The sequence below is a fragment of the Polyodon spathula genome, chromosome 2 (genome assembly GCF_017654505.1).
Source record: "Polyodon spathula isolate WHYD16114869_AA chromosome 2, ASM1765450v1, whole genome shotgun sequence".
Lineage (NCBI taxonomy): Eukaryota > Metazoa > Chordata > Actinopteri > Acipenseriformes > Polyodontidae > Polyodon > Polyodon spathula.
Genome location: NC_054535.1, coordinates 44,060,093 through 44,080,531, shown reverse-complemented (window position 1 = coordinate 44,080,531; position 20,439 = coordinate 44,060,093). Strand labels below are relative to the sequence as shown.

The 20,439-nt window shown below is 40.4% G+C and overlaps 1 long non-coding RNA gene across 1 annotated transcript; it reads left to right on the top strand.

Annotated features, from left to right (window-relative positions):
- The first annotated feature begins 12,131 nt into the window (after window positions 1-12,131).
- On the top strand, window positions 12,132-19,872 carry LOC121296933. The gene is made up of 3 exons (XR_005947119.1): window positions 12,132-12,217; window positions 16,915-17,028; window positions 17,414-19,872. It is a non-coding gene; the product is annotated as an uncharacterized LOC121296933 (long non-coding RNA).
- Window positions 19,873-20,439: the final 567 nt, after the last annotated feature.

Genomic DNA, 20,439 nt, shown 5'->3' with positions numbered 1-20,439 from the left:
TGGAGTGGAGGTGACATTCATACTGTATAAAAATGGGGATAGATATCTAATTGGTAACTCTAAAGTTAAATTGTAAATAAATAAATACAATTATATTTAAACAGGGTGAATGGTGGCCCTAGAAGCTTTATTTTCCACTTTAAGATTGTTTGTCTAGCAGAAATCTTGAACATTGTGTTAGTTTTGAGAACAGTCTGCCTAATGTATGTGTTAAAAGCCTGATGTATGACTTCAACTTCAACATATTAGTGGCAGCTTAATTTATCCAGTTTTTCCATCAATTCTGGGCCATGTAGCAGCAGATTGTTGGTTTTCTACCTTTGAAGAGACAGTATTTCCATTTAGAAATATTCTCACTGATACATAAATACTGGAATGACCCTGGGCCTGCTGTAACTGCATTTGGGAAGGTTCTGTGACCCAGGTCAACATTTTAATTGCAGCAGGTGTTCAGGGACATCAGAGACGGAAGAATCGGCACCAATCCGGCTCGGCTTGGCACAAACTAAGGGACAAGATGGGAAGCCGTGCCTGCTTGGCATTGTTGGCTGGTGCACCGGGGTCGTGCCGTAGACGCGGGGCTATGTAGCGGACTGCTGCTTCTGGGCTGCTGGGAACAGAGACAGAGAAGAGAAGAAGAAACAGCCAAGGAAAGAAGAGAAGTGGGACTAACCAGAGACTGCACTTATTTGTCTGTAACACACGGTGTGCTTTGGACTTTCTTTTATTATTTGTCACAGTCTGAGTAGCACTATGCTGCTCAGCTGTAGTTGTACCACTGGCTGGTAAAGCAGCACGCTTTTACCTGCCCGTGCAGTCTCGGCTTAATAAAACATGAATTCGAGAACCTGCAAATCCTGAGTGAGCCTCATTCATTTCCACACAAAGTTACAATATATTGTACCACCAGAGGAAAACTTCACAGATATTAAAATAAACTTAAATTCAATGGGAAACATTTCAACTTGAAGTCTCTTTCACTGTCTTCAAAAAAGTGTTTAATAGCTATTGATAATGTTGTGTTAATTGACAGAAAAGAGAAGGTGTAAGACAAATAAAAAAAACACACCTTTGCACCTGGATTACAAGTATCTGTCTGTTGTTTAATCACCTGCACACTATTAACCACTTTGCCACAATGCTCCAGCCACAGAAATTGCCCCCCCACCCCCCAACTTTAACCCCCAAGATTAAATTCTTACGCCACTGAAGAGGCAAAAGGCACTGAAGAGGCAAAAGAATACCTAAAAACATGTTATCAAAGTATGTAACTTTAACACATAAATTGTATACAGTAATGGTAAAAAAAAGAGAGGTTATTCTTTATGGTGGCATTAGACAGCAATAGACAATAATTTATTGTCCTTGTCTTTGTCAGTGCCCAAATAATACTTAATCAGTTCATCATTTCATTTTAAAATGTTGGAAACAAAAGGGTTAAACATGACCCCTTGAGAAACTGCCTCTGCTATTGTCAACCCAAGCTCGCTGTCATGGCTGCCAGTGTAAAAGTCCAGTGCTCTTTGTGATGAAAGCAACACTGTCCATACCAAATCCAAGCTAGTAGTTCTATACAGTGTGGGGTTAAAGGAAGAAGTGCTGGCCAGCAGGCAATCTGGTTTTCATTTTAACACTCCCGGGAGGATTTCCATTATCCTTTCAGTATCATGTTTGACCTCCAGAGAAAGCCTCACTTCTGAAGGTCAAGTCTGTCTAGACTCTTTTCAGTTTCGACTTCCTGCTACAGCTACGCTGCGATCACAAAGGGACTCTGATTGTAAGCTCACGTGGTGACCTTCCACCTGATTAAACCAAGCAGCTAACTTCTCCATTTTAATTCCCCTCTGCAGGGTTTACAGGTCAATGGTAGCAAATGCTTTTAGTTTGTTATTAGAATAAATATATAAAACATAACATGTGAACATTCAATTTAGTTTACCATAGAGATCTAATAATAAAAAAGAATCATATTTGTACATTTCTTTCCTTCCTTTTGCTCCAGAAGCAAAGGTGCATTTCTGCTTTAAAGTCTAAAAAAGCTCAGATTATAGTTATTAGATACTCGGAATTCATTCAGTATTTTTTCTTAGCTACTGTGACAGAGAGAAAGAATATGCGCTGTAAGTCTACCTCCCGACCAGAAAGGGCGATGTGTAAGGCTGGTGGTATGCTTTCCCATAGACAGGGCGACTTAATGGTAGGTGGGAACTGGAAGGCAGCCATTTTGGAGAAAGCGTGTAGTTGCAAGTTTACTCAACAAATCCATTGTAGTCACCTGTGAGGCAGGCAGCAATTGGATAGACTGTGGCGCTGGGCTGATCACAGGGAGGAGTTTAGAAGTACAAAGGGGACGCAGCTACGTGAGTACGGCCTCTTATGCTGAATTGGTAATAACGCTCTGGAGCGCTGTGTTTTTGTTGATGTGTCAGGAGCTGCAGCCATGGAGCCAGCACAAATCCCCAGAGCACGACTTGCACCACAGAACACAGCACAACATGAGACAGCACATCCCAGCACCACCTGTCTTGGAGCGCTTTCCCTGTGCACAAAGGTTGACGTTTTGGATTATTGTAAACAGTCTATTTTCTGTTTTGGACTGCAATCCTGCCGTATACTCCCCGATACCATTGCTGGTACAGGGGTGGATTTATTATTTATTTTATTAAATACAGACTGTTTCATAACGGAGATACTGTCTGGACATTGCTTTATTCATCCACACCACTCACATCCTGTCACAGCTACTGGAAGTGCCTCACTCACAGAGTGATATAATTTACAAAAGGTCTGTGTCTGTAGTGTAGCTCTAAAAAGCATTACCTAAAAAAAAAGAAAGAATGAAACAGCATTGTGCTGTTACTGTTGAAAATTTTAAAAAATGAAACCAGATTTTCACCAGATTATCACCAGATAGTGTGTGTTGTGTTCAGAATCTTTGGCAATGTTTATGACCTTTCCAGGAACTCCACCTATTTAATGTGAAATATTTAGTATTCATCTCAGAATTTCCATGACAAAATTTTGAATGAAAACAAGGAAAAGAATAACATGTGTAAAGGATTTTTTTAAAGTGTAAAAAATCAGCATAACCAGATGCACATACAACATTATCTCGACCACTTGAAAACCAGCAAACTGCCTTCTCTTACCATGGTAGATCACTGCTGGTCATTATTTAAACTTCCAACAGGGCTGATACAGTACATATTGTACTGCATCCTCCCCCAGGGGTGGAGGGGATGACAGAGCCTGTGGACAGGCTAACCACCACAGAGATGAGCCACTTTGGGGAAACAATAACCAGAAAAGTGGGTAGCGATGCCAGACCATGGGGGTTCCCATAGTGTCTGTGTGAATTGGACAGTATTGGTGTAATATGGCTTAATAAATGTGTACAGAGTTCCATAGGTTTGTTTGGGAACCTGATCAGCAATGGCCTAACCTTAACCCCATGCCAACGGGCTAATAATTATTAATATGTCTACTTGGGGTTCTAACATATACAGTTATCCTTCACCAAACATGCAAAAAAACCATAAAACAATGAATTGGGTGGATGTTTCTTATTCCTTACTGGGGTTGACTCCGGAAGCCAGCTTTCCTGTGCATCCACTAATCCTACTTGGATTGCATTGTACCATAAATGCTGCTAGAGGAAAAAAGCAAAAAAAATTACCCTTTACTGCGGCAGAGCCATCCCTACCCCCACTCACCCACCCACCCACACACCCACTCAAAACAGCAGACTGACGCCCCTCGTAAAAATACTGTGACATTCTTTGGTACTTCCTTCCTCAGGAAGATTGTGTTAGTCCAAGTTGGTCCCACATTTCTTCGCTATACATGGAAATAAAAAAATAATTTTAGTTTAATTTAACAGGTTTAATGCACCATATTGTTTTACCAAGGATGAAATCCCCCTGCAAAGGGGATATAGTGGAGATGGTCGTATGTACAGTACATACGCCACACTTTAAATGTTTCCATACACCTGGAGAACGGCTTATTAAACTACCAGGAAACTTGATATTAACATAGCATAAGGTAGTGATCATATGAGATTCTGGATATAAGTGTAAGTGTCACAAAGACGGCCGGAGTGTGTGGCGTCAGACCAGAGCCAGGAAATAAAACAACAAGAGATGGAGTTTGATGGAGCTGAGCGAATGCTTTAGCTCAGCATTTAATAAATAAACAAACAGACAGAAAATAAACGGTTGTAAAAATATAAAAACAGGACACGGCACATTCTCCAAAATAAACAGACAAACAAAACGGACCAAACAAAACACGGTGAGCTTCTTTTACTTTACGTTATTATTAGTTTTATTCTCTTTACCTCCGTCTCCAATCCCGTTCTCCACTCACCGAACACACAACCCTGAGTGGGTGAAAACATGCTGCTTTTATGCAGCTGTACCGACTGGTAATCAATCATTCAATTGGAGTCTCAGTACAACTGCATGTGAATTATTAAAGTGCAATTCCCCGTGCTCACATATTACATTTTACTTGCATGTGAAGTGCTGTGCAATCCTCATGCCTAAATTTAAATATAGATTTTAAACACTCGTGTTACACAGACCCGTTTATATCCCGTGTACCAATGACTATACACCAACATTAAACACACAACACGCAACACATACAGAAAATACACACAGGGACAGGCACTTTGTCACATATATACCCCCCCCCCCCCCCCCCCCGCAAATCATACATGGCCTCAATGGCCACCTCCCCCCTTAAAAGACCAAAAGTCCAGCACAAAGTCCTGGGTCAGGACTGGAGGCTTCAAGGTGCCCACAGCTCATAAGGCTGTCAGCAGCAATGCTGACAGCGGGGTGGCATACTCCTGCCACTCTTCTACTGCTGGTGGCAAAGCCAGTAGCTTCCCAGCTGATAGCGGAAATGCCGTCAGCAGAGACATTAATAGTCCCTAGTCGGGCTCCTCCAGCCAGGGTAATCCTGGCAGCGGAAAGGCTGGTTGGGGGGTGGTCTCCTGACCTCCCCCCTTCTTCATAGCCGGCAGCTCCCCTTGGTGGGGCTCCGACCACAGTACTTCCTGCTGCGATGCGGCGCAACAAGCAGCCCCAGGCGATGCGGAGCGGCGGGCAGCCCCAGGCGATGCGGAGCGGTGGGCAGCCCCAGGCGATGCGGTGCGACGGGCATCCTTGGGCAAAGCATAGCAGGCATTCTTGGGCGAAGCGAGGCAGGCATCCTTGGGTGAAGTGAGGCAGGGAGTCAGGAAAAGCTGGGGTGCGGGTGTTGACCCTCTTCTCAGCCTATGCAAGGGCTGCTGAGGACTGCCAGCATCTAGTCCTGGTCCTTCTGGTGAAGGGAGAGGCAACTGCTGCTCCTCTCCCCCTGATGGTGATGGAGCAGAGGCAGCTCCAGCTCCTCTCCTCGTGATGGTGGGGGAGTGTTACCAGCAGGCATTCACCCTCTGCTGGTGGACGGGAACCCAGCAGGCATTCACCCTCTGCTGGTGGGCAGGGACCCAGCAGGCATTCACCCTCTGCTGGTGGGCAGGAACCCAGCAGGCATTCACCCTCTGCTGGTGGACAGGGACCCAGCAGGCATTCACCCTCTGCTGGTGGACAGGGACCCAGCAGGCATTCACCCTCTGCTGGTGGACAGGGACCCAGCAGGCATTCACCCTCTGCTGGTGGACAGGGACCCAGGAGGCATTCACCCTCTGCTGGTGGAGGAGGCAGAAGCAGCTCATGCTGCTCTGCTCCTGGCGGTGGAGGTGGAGGTGGAGGTGGAGGTGGCGGAGGCAGAGGCAGCTCCTGCTGCTCTGCTCCTGCTGGTGGAGGTGGCGGAGGCAGAGGCAGCTCCTGCTGCTTTGCGCCTGCCGATGGAGGTGGCAGAGGCGTGCAGTCTCCTGGAGGTGGAGGTGGGAACGGCGTGTAGTCTCCTTGCGGCGGAGGTGGGAGCGGAGTGTAGTCTCTTGGTGGCGGAGGTGGGAGCGGCGTGTAGTCTACCCTTATTACAGGGGACTGGTGCAGCTCTCCCTCACTTGCAGGGGACTGATGCGGCTCTCCCTCACTTGCAGGGGATTACAGCTGTGGGGCCTCTCCCTCTGGCGCTGGAGACGGCAGCAACAGCTCCTCTCCCTCTGGCTCTGGAGGCAAAACCAGCAGGCATTCTTCCTCTGCTAGTGGAGATGGGAGCGGTGGACGCTCTGCCTTCCTCTTCCCCTTTCCCCTTCTCTGCCTCCGCCTTACCTTCCTCTCCTGGGCCAGTTCCTCCTCTCCCTCTTGGTAGGGGCAGCACACCACCGGGTGCCCGAACTCCCCACAGGCAAGGCACCAGCCTTGTTCCTCTAGACCACCGAGGAGGTCCTCCAGATCCTGGCAGCTATCTCTCCAGTTCCAGCCTTCCATTCTTTTTATTTATTTATTTATTGTTGTTGTTGTTGTTTTTGCTGTTTTTTTTTTTTTTTTTTTTTTTAAAACAAGAAATTGTTGTTCCTGCTCTGGACTGCATCTAGGGGGCGCTGGTAATCCCGGTTCCAACACCACGTGTCACAAAGATGGCCGGAGTGGGTGGCGTCAGACCAGAGCCAGGAAATAAAACAACAAGAGGTGGAGTTTGGTGGAGCTGAGCAAACACTTTCGCTCAGCATTTAATAAATAAACAAACAGACAGAAAATAAATGGTTGTAACAATATAAAAACAGGACACGGCACATTCGCCAAAATAAACAGACAAACAAAACGGACCAAACAAAACACGGTGAGCTTCTTTTACTTTACATTATTATTAGTTTTATTCTCTTTACCTCCATCTCCAATCCCGTTCTCCACTCACCGAACACACAATCAAGAGTATGTGAAAACATGCTGCTTTTATGCAGCTGTAACGAGACTCAACTGGTAATCAATCATTCAATTGGAGTCTGAGCACAACTGCATGTGAATTAATAAAGTGCAATTCCCCGTGCTCGCATATTATTACATTTTACTTGCACGTGAAGTGCTGTGCAATCCTCGTGCCTAAATACAAATATACATTTTAAACACTTGTGTTAAACAGACATGGTCATATCCCATGTACCAATGACTATACAGCAACATTAAACACACAACATGCAACATATACAGAAAATACACACAGGGGCGGGCACTTTGTCAAAATAAGGGATGTCTTTTTTTCTGTACATTTGTCCATCTGTATGTCGGTCTTACATTTTTGCATATATTATTAATTAGTCAGATAGCAGACGATTTTATCTAAAGCAACTTACAGAGACTAGGGCTTGAACTATGCATCAAACAACTGCTGCTGCAGTCACTTACGGTTCATCTGAAGGACAGAGCAAAAGGAGGCTAAGTGACTTGCTCAGGGTCACACACGTCAAGTCAGTGGCTGAGCAGGGATTTAAACCGGGTGTACAAGTAATGAAAGAGTTAACCTATGTTGCAGAATATGGTCCTGACCTTTCTGTAGTTGTTCCAGTTCCGGGAGAGTTCAGAATAAACACTTTGCTTACACAAATGCCTGTGTCTGTTTGTGCTCCGTCCGTATGTCCGGTATAACACCTGGAACCTCCTGGTAGCACACCCTTTTCTTTAACCACTGAACCTGGAGACCATCTCATGAAATTGTGAATAAGCAAATAAAATATTTAAGCAGCTTAAGTAAAAAAAGAAAAACGGAGCCAGCTCAACATAGTCATGCCTTCTTATACAATATTTTAGTGCTGATGTTTCACAAGATAAGAACAGAAGGGGTATATCTGAAATACAAACAAGAGAGCAAAATACACTGACTATCAATCTGCACCTAGGTGTTCAAACACTCATGTATATGTGTCACAAAGACGGTCGGAGTGGGGGACGTCAAACCAGAAACAGGAACCAGGAAATAAACGACAGAGAGGTGGAGTTTGGTGGAGCTGAGCGAATGGTCTCGCTCAGCATTTAATAAATGAACAGACAGTCAGAAAATAAACGGTTGTAAGACAAACAAAAACACAGGACACGGCACTGGTAACCAAAATAAACAGACAAACAAAACGGACTAACACTAAACAAAACATGGCTAGGTGAGCAGATATTTTAAATATTACTATTATTATTACAATTATTATTATTACCTCCATCTCCATTCTCCACTCACCGCACACACAACCCCGAGTGAGTGAAAACATGCTGCTTTTATGTAGCTGTACCGAGACTCGATTGCTAATCAATCATTCAACTGGAGTCGCGGTACAACTGCACGTTAATTAATAAAGTGCAATTCCCCGTGCTCACATATTATTACTTTTTACTTGCGCGTGAAGTGCTGTACAATCCACGTGCCTAATACAAATATACATTTTAAACACTCGTGTCACACAGACCCGTTTATATCCCTTGTACCAATGACTACACACCAACATTAACACAAAACACAAAATACATACAGGGGCGGGCACTTTGACACATATACCCCCCCTTGTGCAAAGCACGCATCGCCTCAATGGCCACCTCCCCCCTTAAAATCCCCAAAATCTTGTTCAAAGTCCTGGTCCAAGAACAGGGACTTTAAGGGGTTGATGGGCGGCAATGTTGCCAGTAGCCAGGCTGCTACTGGCCATACTGTCAGCAGACATGCTGACAGTGGGGCGAATCTCTCCTCCCGCTGTACCACTGGCAGCGGAAACGCTGCCAATGGTGCGGCTGTCAGCAGATGTGCTGACAGCTCCCAGACTGACTCCTTCAGCCGGGGCAAGTCCAGCAGCAGAAAAGCTGCTGGGGTTGGTGGTCTCCAGACCTCCCCCAAGATCTCCAGCAGCGAACCTGCTATGGGGGAAGGTGGTCTCCTGACCTCTCCCCCCTTTTTCATAGCCGGCAGCTCCCTCTGGTGGGACTCCAGCCACCAGAACTTCTGCAGTGAAATTGCTGTGGGTAAAGGTGGTCTCCTGACCTCTCCCTCCTTTTTCATAGCTGGCAGCTCCCTTTGGTGGGGCTCCGGCGACACTGACCCCTGCGGCCAAGAGGAGCTGACTGCGACCCCTGGTGAAGCAGTTCCAGCAACCCCAGACGATGCAGAGCGGCTGGCAACCCCAGGCGATGCGGAGCGGCTGGCAACCCCAGGCGATGCGGAGCGGCTGGCAACCCCAGGCGATGCGGAGCGGCTGGCAACCCCAGGCGATGCGAAGCAACAGGCAACCCCCAGGCGATGTTCAGGTAGTTGAACACCACGGCTGCGATGTCTCGGAGGGACACTGGGTGGTGTTGCTGTTCCCAAGTTTCCCAACGCTCCCCATCTTGGGCCCACAGCAGGTTAATCACCTTCGGGAAGTCTCTTTCCAGTCCACTGTCAGGGTCAGTCAGCCAGTCCCAGATCTCCCTCGATGGTGGCCCTCGAATAAGCAGGGCTTCTCCCACCGACGCTGGAGACGGAACCAGCAGGCACTCTCCCTCTGCTGGTGGAGACTTGGGCTGTGGACGCTCCGACTCCCAATAAGTCAAATCAAAGAAGCAACAATGCATATTTAGAAAAAAAAGTGTCTGCATCTCTTGCACTAGTTGTGCACTTATTTTAAAACTCAGCTGACACATTTTTGTATTGTTTTAATATCAAAAAGACGAACAGTGACTGGTCATTGCTTCCATCCATGCCAATTGAAAAAAGGCCTGGTTTCATTGACTCTACTGTAGATGAAAGGAAGTGTGGGACAAGTGCATCATTATACAGTATGTTTTTGTTGCAGCTGAATCATAGGCTTTGGCAATTTTGCTGTGGGGAAAGGCAGCTCAGTGTGTTTCGCAGTGGCGATTGGCAGGTTGTGTTCAAACTAGAAAATAGCACCTCAGCCTGGACATCTTTGCTTGCAAAGGAGAACAAGTTGGCACAAAAAATAACTTTGCAAAGGTGCCATACCCACCAAATGTCTCTTCTTTTTCTTGTGCTCCTCGCTGTTGACGTGTCGCTCTACATCCCTTCTTGCTTGGTGAGCACAGCTTACTGATTTTTTGCACACGTTGCAAAAAAACGTACTGGTATGGAAGGCCATCCGGGTCAAAAACGCATTAGTATGCGTTTAAATATTTCATATGCATATTGATTTGGACCAATCAAAATACATTAAAAAAATAATCTAAATAAATGTAAATTAACTACGCATTTTCTACGTAGGGGTTGGTCATTTTACAGTTATGCAACATAATTACAAGAGTAGCCAATCACCTTTGGGATAACCCCTTTTTAATTTCAGACATGAAATAAGCTTTAAAAAATCTTGAATAAGGAAAATTGCAAATCATGGCGGTGAGAGATTTTCTTCTACAGTGCAAATATAGATTGCATATATAGAGTGCTGCTGACTTCTTGACAGAGACACCGTTGACCGTGACACGGTTCGGTTTGTATTAACAATGTACACAATAGTTTTTTTTTAATTTCCAATTATATTTATTTCAGTTTTACACTATAATATTGAGTTACTATAGCTAATATTCGAGTCAATATCAGATCTTTCAACACTTGTTTAAAATTACATATTAGTTACAGTGGGGTTACTACTGAATTAAAGCGATTTCTAAAGCTCTGAATCCGCCAGTTGATTCTCATCTCGGAGGGTCCACTCTGGGTCTATCTATCTTTGACTAGACTTTACCCAATGCCAAGTCCAAGTCCACTTTTAATTGGATAATTTATTACACATACTATTTTTTATGCATTGTTTCTCATTTCATTTTCAGCGATTTGATTGCCCAAATTAGTAATAATTTGAATTACAACACATACTAAAGTCAAATGAGAATGTATACGAAATAACGTGTTTTTGTTCTAATACTTGTGTGCGCCTTCAAATTTCCGTTTGGCTGACATCAAGCCTCACTCTCCTCCTCTCTGTGTGACCAGTAGGTGGACTCTAGGGCAGGGCTTCTCAAACTTGGTCCTGGGGACCTTCTGTGGCTGCTGGTTTTCATTCCAACTGAGCTCTCAATTGCTTAACTAGACTCTTAATTGAGCTGATAATTTGCTTAAACAGACCTTTATACTTGTTTTCAGCTCTTGAAAAGTTGCATATTTAAATTTAGCTATAACATTTTATAAGTAACTTGAACTGCAACTGTTTAAGAGCTGAAAACAAGTAAAAAGACATGTTTAAGCAAATTATCAGTTTAAAGGTCTAGTTAAGTAATTGAGAGCGCAGTTGGAATGAAAACCAGCAGACACAGGGGATCCCCAAGACCGAGTTTGAAAAGGCCTGTTCTAGGGCCTCGCATACTACAGTATTTTTCAGTAGGCCTATTGGGGCATGGTCATTTTAGAAAAAGTTAATGCTTGATCACCGTCGGTTAGGGTTAGGGTTAGGGTTTTTCTAAAATGACCATGCCCCAATAGGCCTATTGAAAAATACTGCATTGCCCGACTATAAGTGGGTTCTGACAGGTCGGAGGCGAGAAAAAACAGGCATAAATAAATAAATAAAAATAACAACAACAAAAAACTAATTTCATATCACAGTGATTAACACCTCTGGGCGGGGCAGTTGATACATTTCCAGAATTTTTCAGTGTCCAGAAACAAGGCAAGTCAAGTGTGAGACTTTAGGTGTATGTACTATTACAACTATTAGAAAAGATCTATATGAAGCATACAGGTAACCCAAATATAAGTTTTCTTATACTTTCCCCACGATTATCAGTGATTTACTTATTTGTTTATTTATTTGCATAATTGCCCTAATGTTACCTCTATGAGTTTGACCATGTTCGTCGATACTTCGGGTTGTCATTAAACGTTCAATATGGTGGTTATGTAAAGGGAAACTTTCCAAATAAAAAAAAAAAAAAAAAAAAAAATTAAAAATACGGTATTAAAAAAAATAAAAAACACTGTATAATGTTCCCTTCTCTTATAAAGCCTGTTACTAGTTGGCCGCGAGGGGCACTACCAAGTCTTGAAAAGTGGATGGATGTAACATTTGTAAATGTTAACATTCACATTTCATCGCCTGTTTCTAGGTAGCAGAACATTGCGTTCAATTAAAAGTCGGATAAACAAGTATTGAAACAAGTAAAATCTGCAAATACTGTAGTATATGTCCTCCTGATTCTGAACTCGATTGAGGAAATGTGATTTGAATAAAACATTTCCTCCTTTTACGGCTTTATTATTTTTCCCTTTGGAGGTCCCGTAGTAAGTCAGTGACTGAATAAGCTGATTGGCGCTTTAGAATTTAAGACTACTCGTGACTGTAAACAGAAAGGTGAGTAGCCAGGGAGACGAAAATACAGTATTTTCCTGGACAGTAATTTGCTTTGCTTAAAATTAGTTGTTTTCGGTTTAGAAACTAAGAAAAACGCAATGCGTGGGGTCTTTGTTTTTAACTATATACGAAAGCAGCTATGTTTAATAGTAATTTCTAGTATAATTAGCAGTTTTTTTTTTTTTTTTTGAACAAATACAGTTCCAGTACTGTGAAATTATAATTATACGTCTTTCCTATTATAGTAAATATAGGAGGTGTTACTTTACTGCACAAATATTTATTAACTAGATGACATGGTTAGAACAAGTGTTCTGTATGTTATGGGTTCTTACTGGTGAGTAGCGTACGTAGAAATGCAAATAGCAAATCGAGTTCAAATGTAACGTGCCACAAACCAAAAAAAGTAACAAGAATGCTTCGAATATTCCAGTCTACAGTACTAATTTGTGCCCTTAAATCGTGTTCCTCATTGCTTTTAATTGCTGTAAAATTAGTCTAATGTGATGTAAACCCGTTTTCGGAAAATCTACTAGCTCTTTAATTTGGATAATGTTTTATTGCTGTTAAATAAATCGAGTGAGTCTTGCCTTAGATTTACATTATTTTTTTTAAAGCAATGAACCAAGATGGATTGCGAGCGCCGAATAGAGGCATTCATTTTAAATGCCTTTATGTCATTCCTTTTAAGAGGCAAGGGCTAAAATAGTTAATGTTCTTTCATGCGCATATCCCCGTGAGGCTGTAGAGAACGTCACATTTAAACAGCTGTCTGCATGAAAGGGTTAAAACAATTAACAACTTCACGAATACATGCCAAACAAACCTCCTAAATAACATAATTTAAGTTTTCTCCTGCCATCTATTTTTGGTTGGAATGGGGACACTGCATCTCACATCTACGGTATTGGAAGCACTTTCCACTATTCCAGATTTGTTTGGAAACATTTGTACTTGGTGGAATACATGTTCCATTATTTTATAATGTGAATACATATTTTTCTTCTTTAAATTAGCACTTGAGAAAGATATGTACAACATATCGAAACGCGCTAGCGGTTTTGCTGCAGTCTTTTAAAATATGCATTTATAATAATAATAATAATAATAATAATAATAATAATAATATTATTATTATTATTTATTATTATTTATTATTATATTATTATTATTATTTTAAATAATAATGAGATAACTAAAACCTATTGATTTTGGATTCCTGAGTCGGGAGTTGCTGTCGAAAGTTCTCCTGTATTTGTTTGAGATATGAGATATATATATATACATATGCGTATAGGGGCACCAGTCCGTGGGTCAAAATACATGTTTGCTCCGTGGTTCACCAAATTTTATAAAGCCTTATAGAACTCTACGGCACGGTAGATATAATATATTATATTATATATATATATATAATATATATATACTTCTGAAGAACTTCACTGGCAGACCAGTGACCGTCTGGTCACCAACAACTCTGGGGTGATTACCCGACTAGGTGCTCCATCATACTAGATTTGAAATATTTCTTAATTATATGACATGTAGAAGAGTAGAGGCTTTCACCACTATGGCACGGTAGTGAATTAGTGATCGCCAATATTGGAATATCCATGGAAAAAACACGTTTTAATCTTTTATGATCAGTACTTAAGCTGGGACATCAGGGGCAGGTCCCAGGGATTCCAGCTGACTATTTTCTTAAATGATATGTAAATAAATAAAATGTTCTGTATGTGATGGGAACTTCTGGGGCAAAATTTTAATAGATCACACTCATTCACATTCCTAAATCCCTTCTCTGTATGTTATGCCCCAGGGGATTTCTTCGTTGTTTTTTTAATTTAAAAAAAAAAAAAATCTCACTTGTTTTATTATGGAAACCTGCTGGGACATTATATTAATTTTGGATATAGAGATAAACTCCCCTTTGATGTATACCAGAATTGTACTATCGTATCTTAACCTAGAACTGCAATCCATGGGTTCAAAGAACACATTTTTCCAATTTTTTTCAGATGGATTTTTCATAAATTTATGTTTTACTTTTTTTGGCCAATGGCTCTCTTTCGTGCCGTTCTATACATTGGATAAACAGTTGCACTCTGTATTTGTCTGCAGTCCCAAATAGAAGTCTAACACCATCTGAATTCCTAAAGGTGCTTGAGAAAGCCCTATAGCTTGTCCCTGTGTGGAGCAGAATGACCAATTCCAAAGTACCTTGCAAACTCTGCTCTCTTACAATGGATATTTCCAGAACTCTGACCTAATCCCTGCAGATGATATTCACAAACCCAAAAGGAAAAGGTGCTTCAATTGTCCATAATTAAAGGACCAAAAGACAAACGTCTCTGTCTCCTGCAAAAACCCCACCTGCCTTCAATGTGCCCCTCCAAATTGCATCTGAGCAATAATACTGCGCTGAAATATTAGAACAGTATTGTTTTATTTTGCTAAAGTGTCATTTTTGTTAAAAGGATTTCATTTCTCTGTTTCTTGGACCAAATACATGATGGGTCCAATGGATCCGTGGATAGTATTTCATTAACTTTTTTGGCGGATAGTAGTTCCGGGTTGTTTGCTGTGCAAACACTTGCTTGTTTTAAATGCTGAAATAAGGATGGACTCATTTCCTTTTTTTTTCAAATTCTTTTCATTAAATCCCCTTATTACCTTTCCAATATGAGTCTATTGTGATTTAGGAAAGATTTAACTAGAACAAACAGACTTGCCACAGTCAAAGTTGTCTTTAGACTCAGAGGTTAAGGGGCGCTGACTTTTACCACAGTCTCTGAGATGTGCAGATATTTCTATAGAGTGCTTGGCATAAAGGGCACGTGGGTGGCTTCCTTGTATCCTGCTCATGTATTTCTTAAAGCTTCTTTGCATTGGTGGGGGGTGGGAATGGGGATTTGGTGATTAGAAGGCTCGTGGAAAATTACTTAAAGTGTATGGTGTCTGAATGGCCTGTATGATAAAGGTGCATTTGATTAATAGTAATTTATTTGAAGCTGTTGGAGGAGAATATTTATCAAAAGCTTTATGCAGATACATCAATGCTGTACTTCTTGTAAATCGCATGAAGCAATTATATTGCCATTGAAAACCCATCAGTCATGTGGAAAGCAGTGGTTGGTACTAAAATGCAAGCCAGTGTGTCTAGATTTTGGGAGTTTCAGTTCTTTTAAAAAAAAAAAAAATATCATATGCGCTGTAATCATTCTTTCAGCGTGAAGTAGAGCAGGGCTGCAGAATGTTTGCGCACCATAGACTCCAGTTTCTACTTCTCACCTCCATTTCAAACTTATTAATAAATGTTATTTTATTCAATGTCATATGTAATTTAGCCCCTCCCCCCACCGATACAGATGTGTTTTTTTTTTTGCACTGTCCAAAATCTATTGTCAGGTGTCAAGACACAGTGCCCAATTCGACCGTGTGTTTGTGTATTCTACACTTAATTTGTTTGGTAAATTACATTACGAATAGCTAACTAAGATCTAAAATAAAATAATAGTAATGCTTTTCTATGGTACACCTAAAGGGACAAGATCCAAATTAAAAAAGAAAGTTTAGTATCTCTTGTAAGCACTTACTCGTGCTCAATACTTGTAAGAGATTGTGGTAGCCGAAATACTGTCATTTTGGTAGATGAGCCATCATTTTGCGCTGCATTTGCACCCACTTTCTGAAAACAAAAGCAGGATCATGCTTGATCATCAACCTGTCATTCCAGTAATAACTCGCAAATCACTGAGACACATGACTCAATTTACTCCTTATCATGAAGGCTTTCATGGGGTAAAATAGCTTTCACTTGCGAGTTAGTCTTCAGGAGCTATGAGCTGTTGTATGACGTAGCCTATGTAAAGGGCATATATGTGCATTTGTAACCAGGTGAAATGTTCCAGACAGTAAGAGAATACAATTGGATGCAATAAATAATGTATTTACGTTACAATAGCATGATCCTAAAAGCACACCAGTTTTTCATAGTTGTTACGCCATGCAGAAAATACGGTGATTGTCTCCAAACCTATGCACAGAGAACACCCGGTGTCTGCTGCAGTCAGCAAGATATTAACACGCTCGCACTAGATAGTATTTTATTTTCCCACGATGTCCCTTTAGGGGTTCTGTACTTCTCCAAAAATTAGTACAAATTTAATGAAGAAAACATAAAATCAGTCAAAACGACAAATATTTTACATTTTTCCAATAATGAAGGAAATTTTTGTTTTAAAACAGTGCTGTGTCTAAGATACAACCTACAATAATGCTCGCACAGGCTTTCTTCCCCCGACCTAGTGTCTGGAAGGTTTGTGGTCTGCCCCAAAGATTTTGGACACTCAGCTACCCTGGGAAGGAGAGCAAGATATGTTTGCCAATTGTATTGTTTATGAATGGTATACAAATACACATTTAACATAATGTGTTCCGCTTTCATACAGAGAAATGTGAAATCAATGGAGTGATGGTAATACATTACTTTAATGTTGGTAGCAGAATATGTTTTTTCTTTAGAACAGGAATATTTAAAATGGACTGTAATGGACTATGTATCGTAGGTGTTACCCCCTATTGTATGGTGAAAAAAGCAGCAGTACTGTAAGCTGCAGTAGTCTGTTCAGGCCCTTGGATCAGCTGGCAGGAAATCCTCTAGATATCCTGTTTAATGTTCCTTTCATGACATTTAGGTGTTCTGGCATGTTTGGATGGGTACATGAACATTGCAGTGGAGCAGACAGAATAGTATGTCAATGGGCAGCTGAAGAACAAATATGGAGATGCATTTCTGAGGGGTAACAATGGTAGGTATGAAACAAGCCCTGTTGTGAAGTGAAATAAAAAAGGTACAGTGCCTTGGTCCTCAACACAGCTGTTCTTGTACAGCATGTATAGAAAATTAAGAAGACCTCATTTTCTAAATATGCCATACATATTGAACATGAAGCACATTGTTGTACTAAATGATGCATGAAGTTGCTTTTAACCTTGAAGTGCTTTGATTTATATAGTGTAGCGTAGGCTGTGTACATGCAACTGGTGCTTTTTACATCATGATTTAGGCATTGGCACTGTTAAATAAATTTTCGTTAAATTGAACCTCTCATCTCTGCTGTATGTTTGCCTTAAACAAAATAATACCCTGCTTTTTCTATAACATGTTTTTCATTTTATTTGTTTCTCTTTCAGTGTTGTACATAAGCACTCAAAAGAGGAAGATGCAATGAAGACTTTTTTTAAAAAATTTTGGTTCTGATTTTCTTATTTGCAATTTTTTTTAAAGCATTCATGTTGTATCTCAGCCTCTGTACTCCAGTCTTTCAAAATCTGGTTCTGTTGTAATTGGCTGTTCAAGCTTCAAGTTTTTTTTTTTGTTATATGAAAAGATAAACAGTTGTGCAGAGTGTGGTTTTATTTTATTCATAAAATAAAACTTTGTGAGTTTAGCATTAGACTTACCTAGTGCATGTTCAACAAGGATGTGAAAGACTAAAATGTATCAATAAAAATGAACAAGACAAACAATAAGACACTGAGAACAATGAAGTGAAGTGAACCCTGCCCTTGCAGCTCTGCTGTGTTACGGGTAGGAGGTTTTCACTTTACTTGTTGGGACGTGGATTGAGACTGATGACGGCATTAGTGCTAGGCACCTGGAGACAAGGACTGTGTGTCTGATTGTCTGAGCAGACCAGCATTCATATTGTGTGTTGTAAAATTGATTTTTGTGTGATTCTAGTCTTGTGGGGGATATTTTCCCTACATGTGTAAAGGTTTGTGATTTACTGTGTTTCATTGTTGGCCAGGTCACCAGTGAAAATTTGGCTGATCTTTGCTAGGCCACCTGATCCCTTTTTTGGGTATAAAAAAAAAAAAAAAAAAAGTAAAAAAAAAAGTACCTGGAACAAACTCTAATTACTATCCTGTCAGCCTGTTCTACTGTACATTTCTACTTATACAGTTATTAGCTAGTTTGACACCCAAATCTATTTAATGTTCCCTCCCAAATTGTCTTGTTTCACATACTCCGATTACCACCAATCTTGGACTGCCTTATCTAAGGTAAGATTAAATAGTTTTAAGATTAGTTCTATTTGGAGTTTGTGAAACCAGCTGTTAGCTACCTAAAAACCAACGTTGATTAAATGCTCAGACGTCTTCAGATTTTAAAAAACAGTGATGGAGCTGAAGTCATCTGTTGATCTTTTCAGTTCTTGAGCCTTGGCTAGAGCAGCCACAATGAAGGTATTGGATGGTTTGACTTTAAAATCTTCTATCTACATGTACAAAGTCTGTAATTTGAACATACTGTTATATAAAAGTAACTTAAGCACAATTTTAAACAAGATTATTAACGAATGTCTTATTGAGCATGTCTCTTTTTAACATATATAAAAAATAAACTTAAATGTAGCCACCTGTTTCTGTATAAAGACACTGATTTACAAAGAAAATAATCATAGTGATTTCAAAACTCTCACATGTTACACAGAAAGGAGACAAAAGGCTCCAAGGTCAGACTTAATCTGAAGATAAAGGACATGTTTATTAGAACATCATGGAGCTGTGCTATAATAATGTGTAGTGTCTCACACAATCAAACGGGTAATCACTAGTGCTTGTCAGGTTTGCCAAAGCAAACATTTGCTTACTTTAACTAAAGTTAAGATTGTATTAATGTATTGGTATTGGTATTATATTTATATTGATTGATATTAGGATAATCAGTTTAACGAAAAGTCCACCTGTTCATCCCAAAGTGTCTAGGTGGTTAAATGCTGTAAGTGCAAGAAGTATGTAGAATGGAAAGTAAAAACCAAATATTCACACAAGACTACATGTTAAAATGTGGATCTACCCAACATCCCTCCCATAAACCATTAGTGACCCACCCCAGTAAGAGGACCGGGCTTTTTTGTAAAGTAAGTCCTTGTATGTGTAAATGATTTCTCAGGATTTTGTTAGAGGCAATTTTAAAGTATATACATTTGATTTTTAATGTAGAATTCTGAACAACTGCAAGCGAACATCTTTGTGAGCTTAAAAAATGGCATGTGGTTTTCTATTAGCAAGCTTTTGTTCTGTGATCAAAAGCTACATGCTGGTTAATCATTAAGCATACCGCATTACCATACATACCGTTAGACACTTTTTCAGTAGTATTCCATTAGTCATTCAATGACACAGGTATTGTGCTCTTTGTTATATATAAAAATGTCTTTTTTGTAAGAACAAATTGCCTCCTTTTATAAATGTGTTTCACATGCAGATCTTTAGGAAATGACCATGGCCCCTTCAATAGGAGTATCTGGTACTTCTGACGTGGGCGACAAGGGCATATTGTTCAATTTTCATGGGAGTTAACAATGGATTTTGTATATAACCTTAAAGTATGTAGAACATCTAGTTTTCTATAATTTTAAAATAAGAATGAAAGCTTTCTTTTAATAAAAATCCATAACTGACATCAATATGTATACAACCAACAACTGGTATAGCAAAAACATTATTGTATTATTTTAAAATACTTTTCTCAGTGTTAAACCACTTGTGTATGTGTCTCATTGTGTTATGTATTTAGAAGAACTGATACTGCATTCTGTTACATATAGTATAATGCATGAGATATGTAGGAAAGGATATTTCATATGAACCAGATGTCAATAAAGCAATAAAAAATAAAGCCTTGCTGAAGATTTATTAGTCATTCAGATAGCAAGGGATGAGATGGGTTAGGGTGTTGATTGCAGCAAATGCATTATCTTAAGTTACATAGGGACCAAAATAACACTAAGCCTTCATACAAAGCACAATCACGAGATTTGTGTAACAAATTTTAACATTAAAACATGCAATTTACTATGAAACATCACAGGCCCACTTCAGTATTTTATTTTCAGTTCTGCAATATTACATTAACAGTCTTTTAGGAACAAAAGTTGTTTATCCAATTTGCTACAAGCATCCTATAGCACATGTTATTAAGGAGATTTATAAAATGGCTTGGATAAATTAAGGGACAAGATTACATGACTGTTGCGCTGTAAGAATTGTCTTAACGCACGGCTATGACATCATAGACCAACTTATTCACCTGATCTATTAATATTACTACAACTTAATAGTAACAATTATCTAAACCGTGTTTCTGTAGGTAAAAATGTCAGCATACAACTGAAACAGCATTTAAATCCCCCAACAAACAATGTTTAATT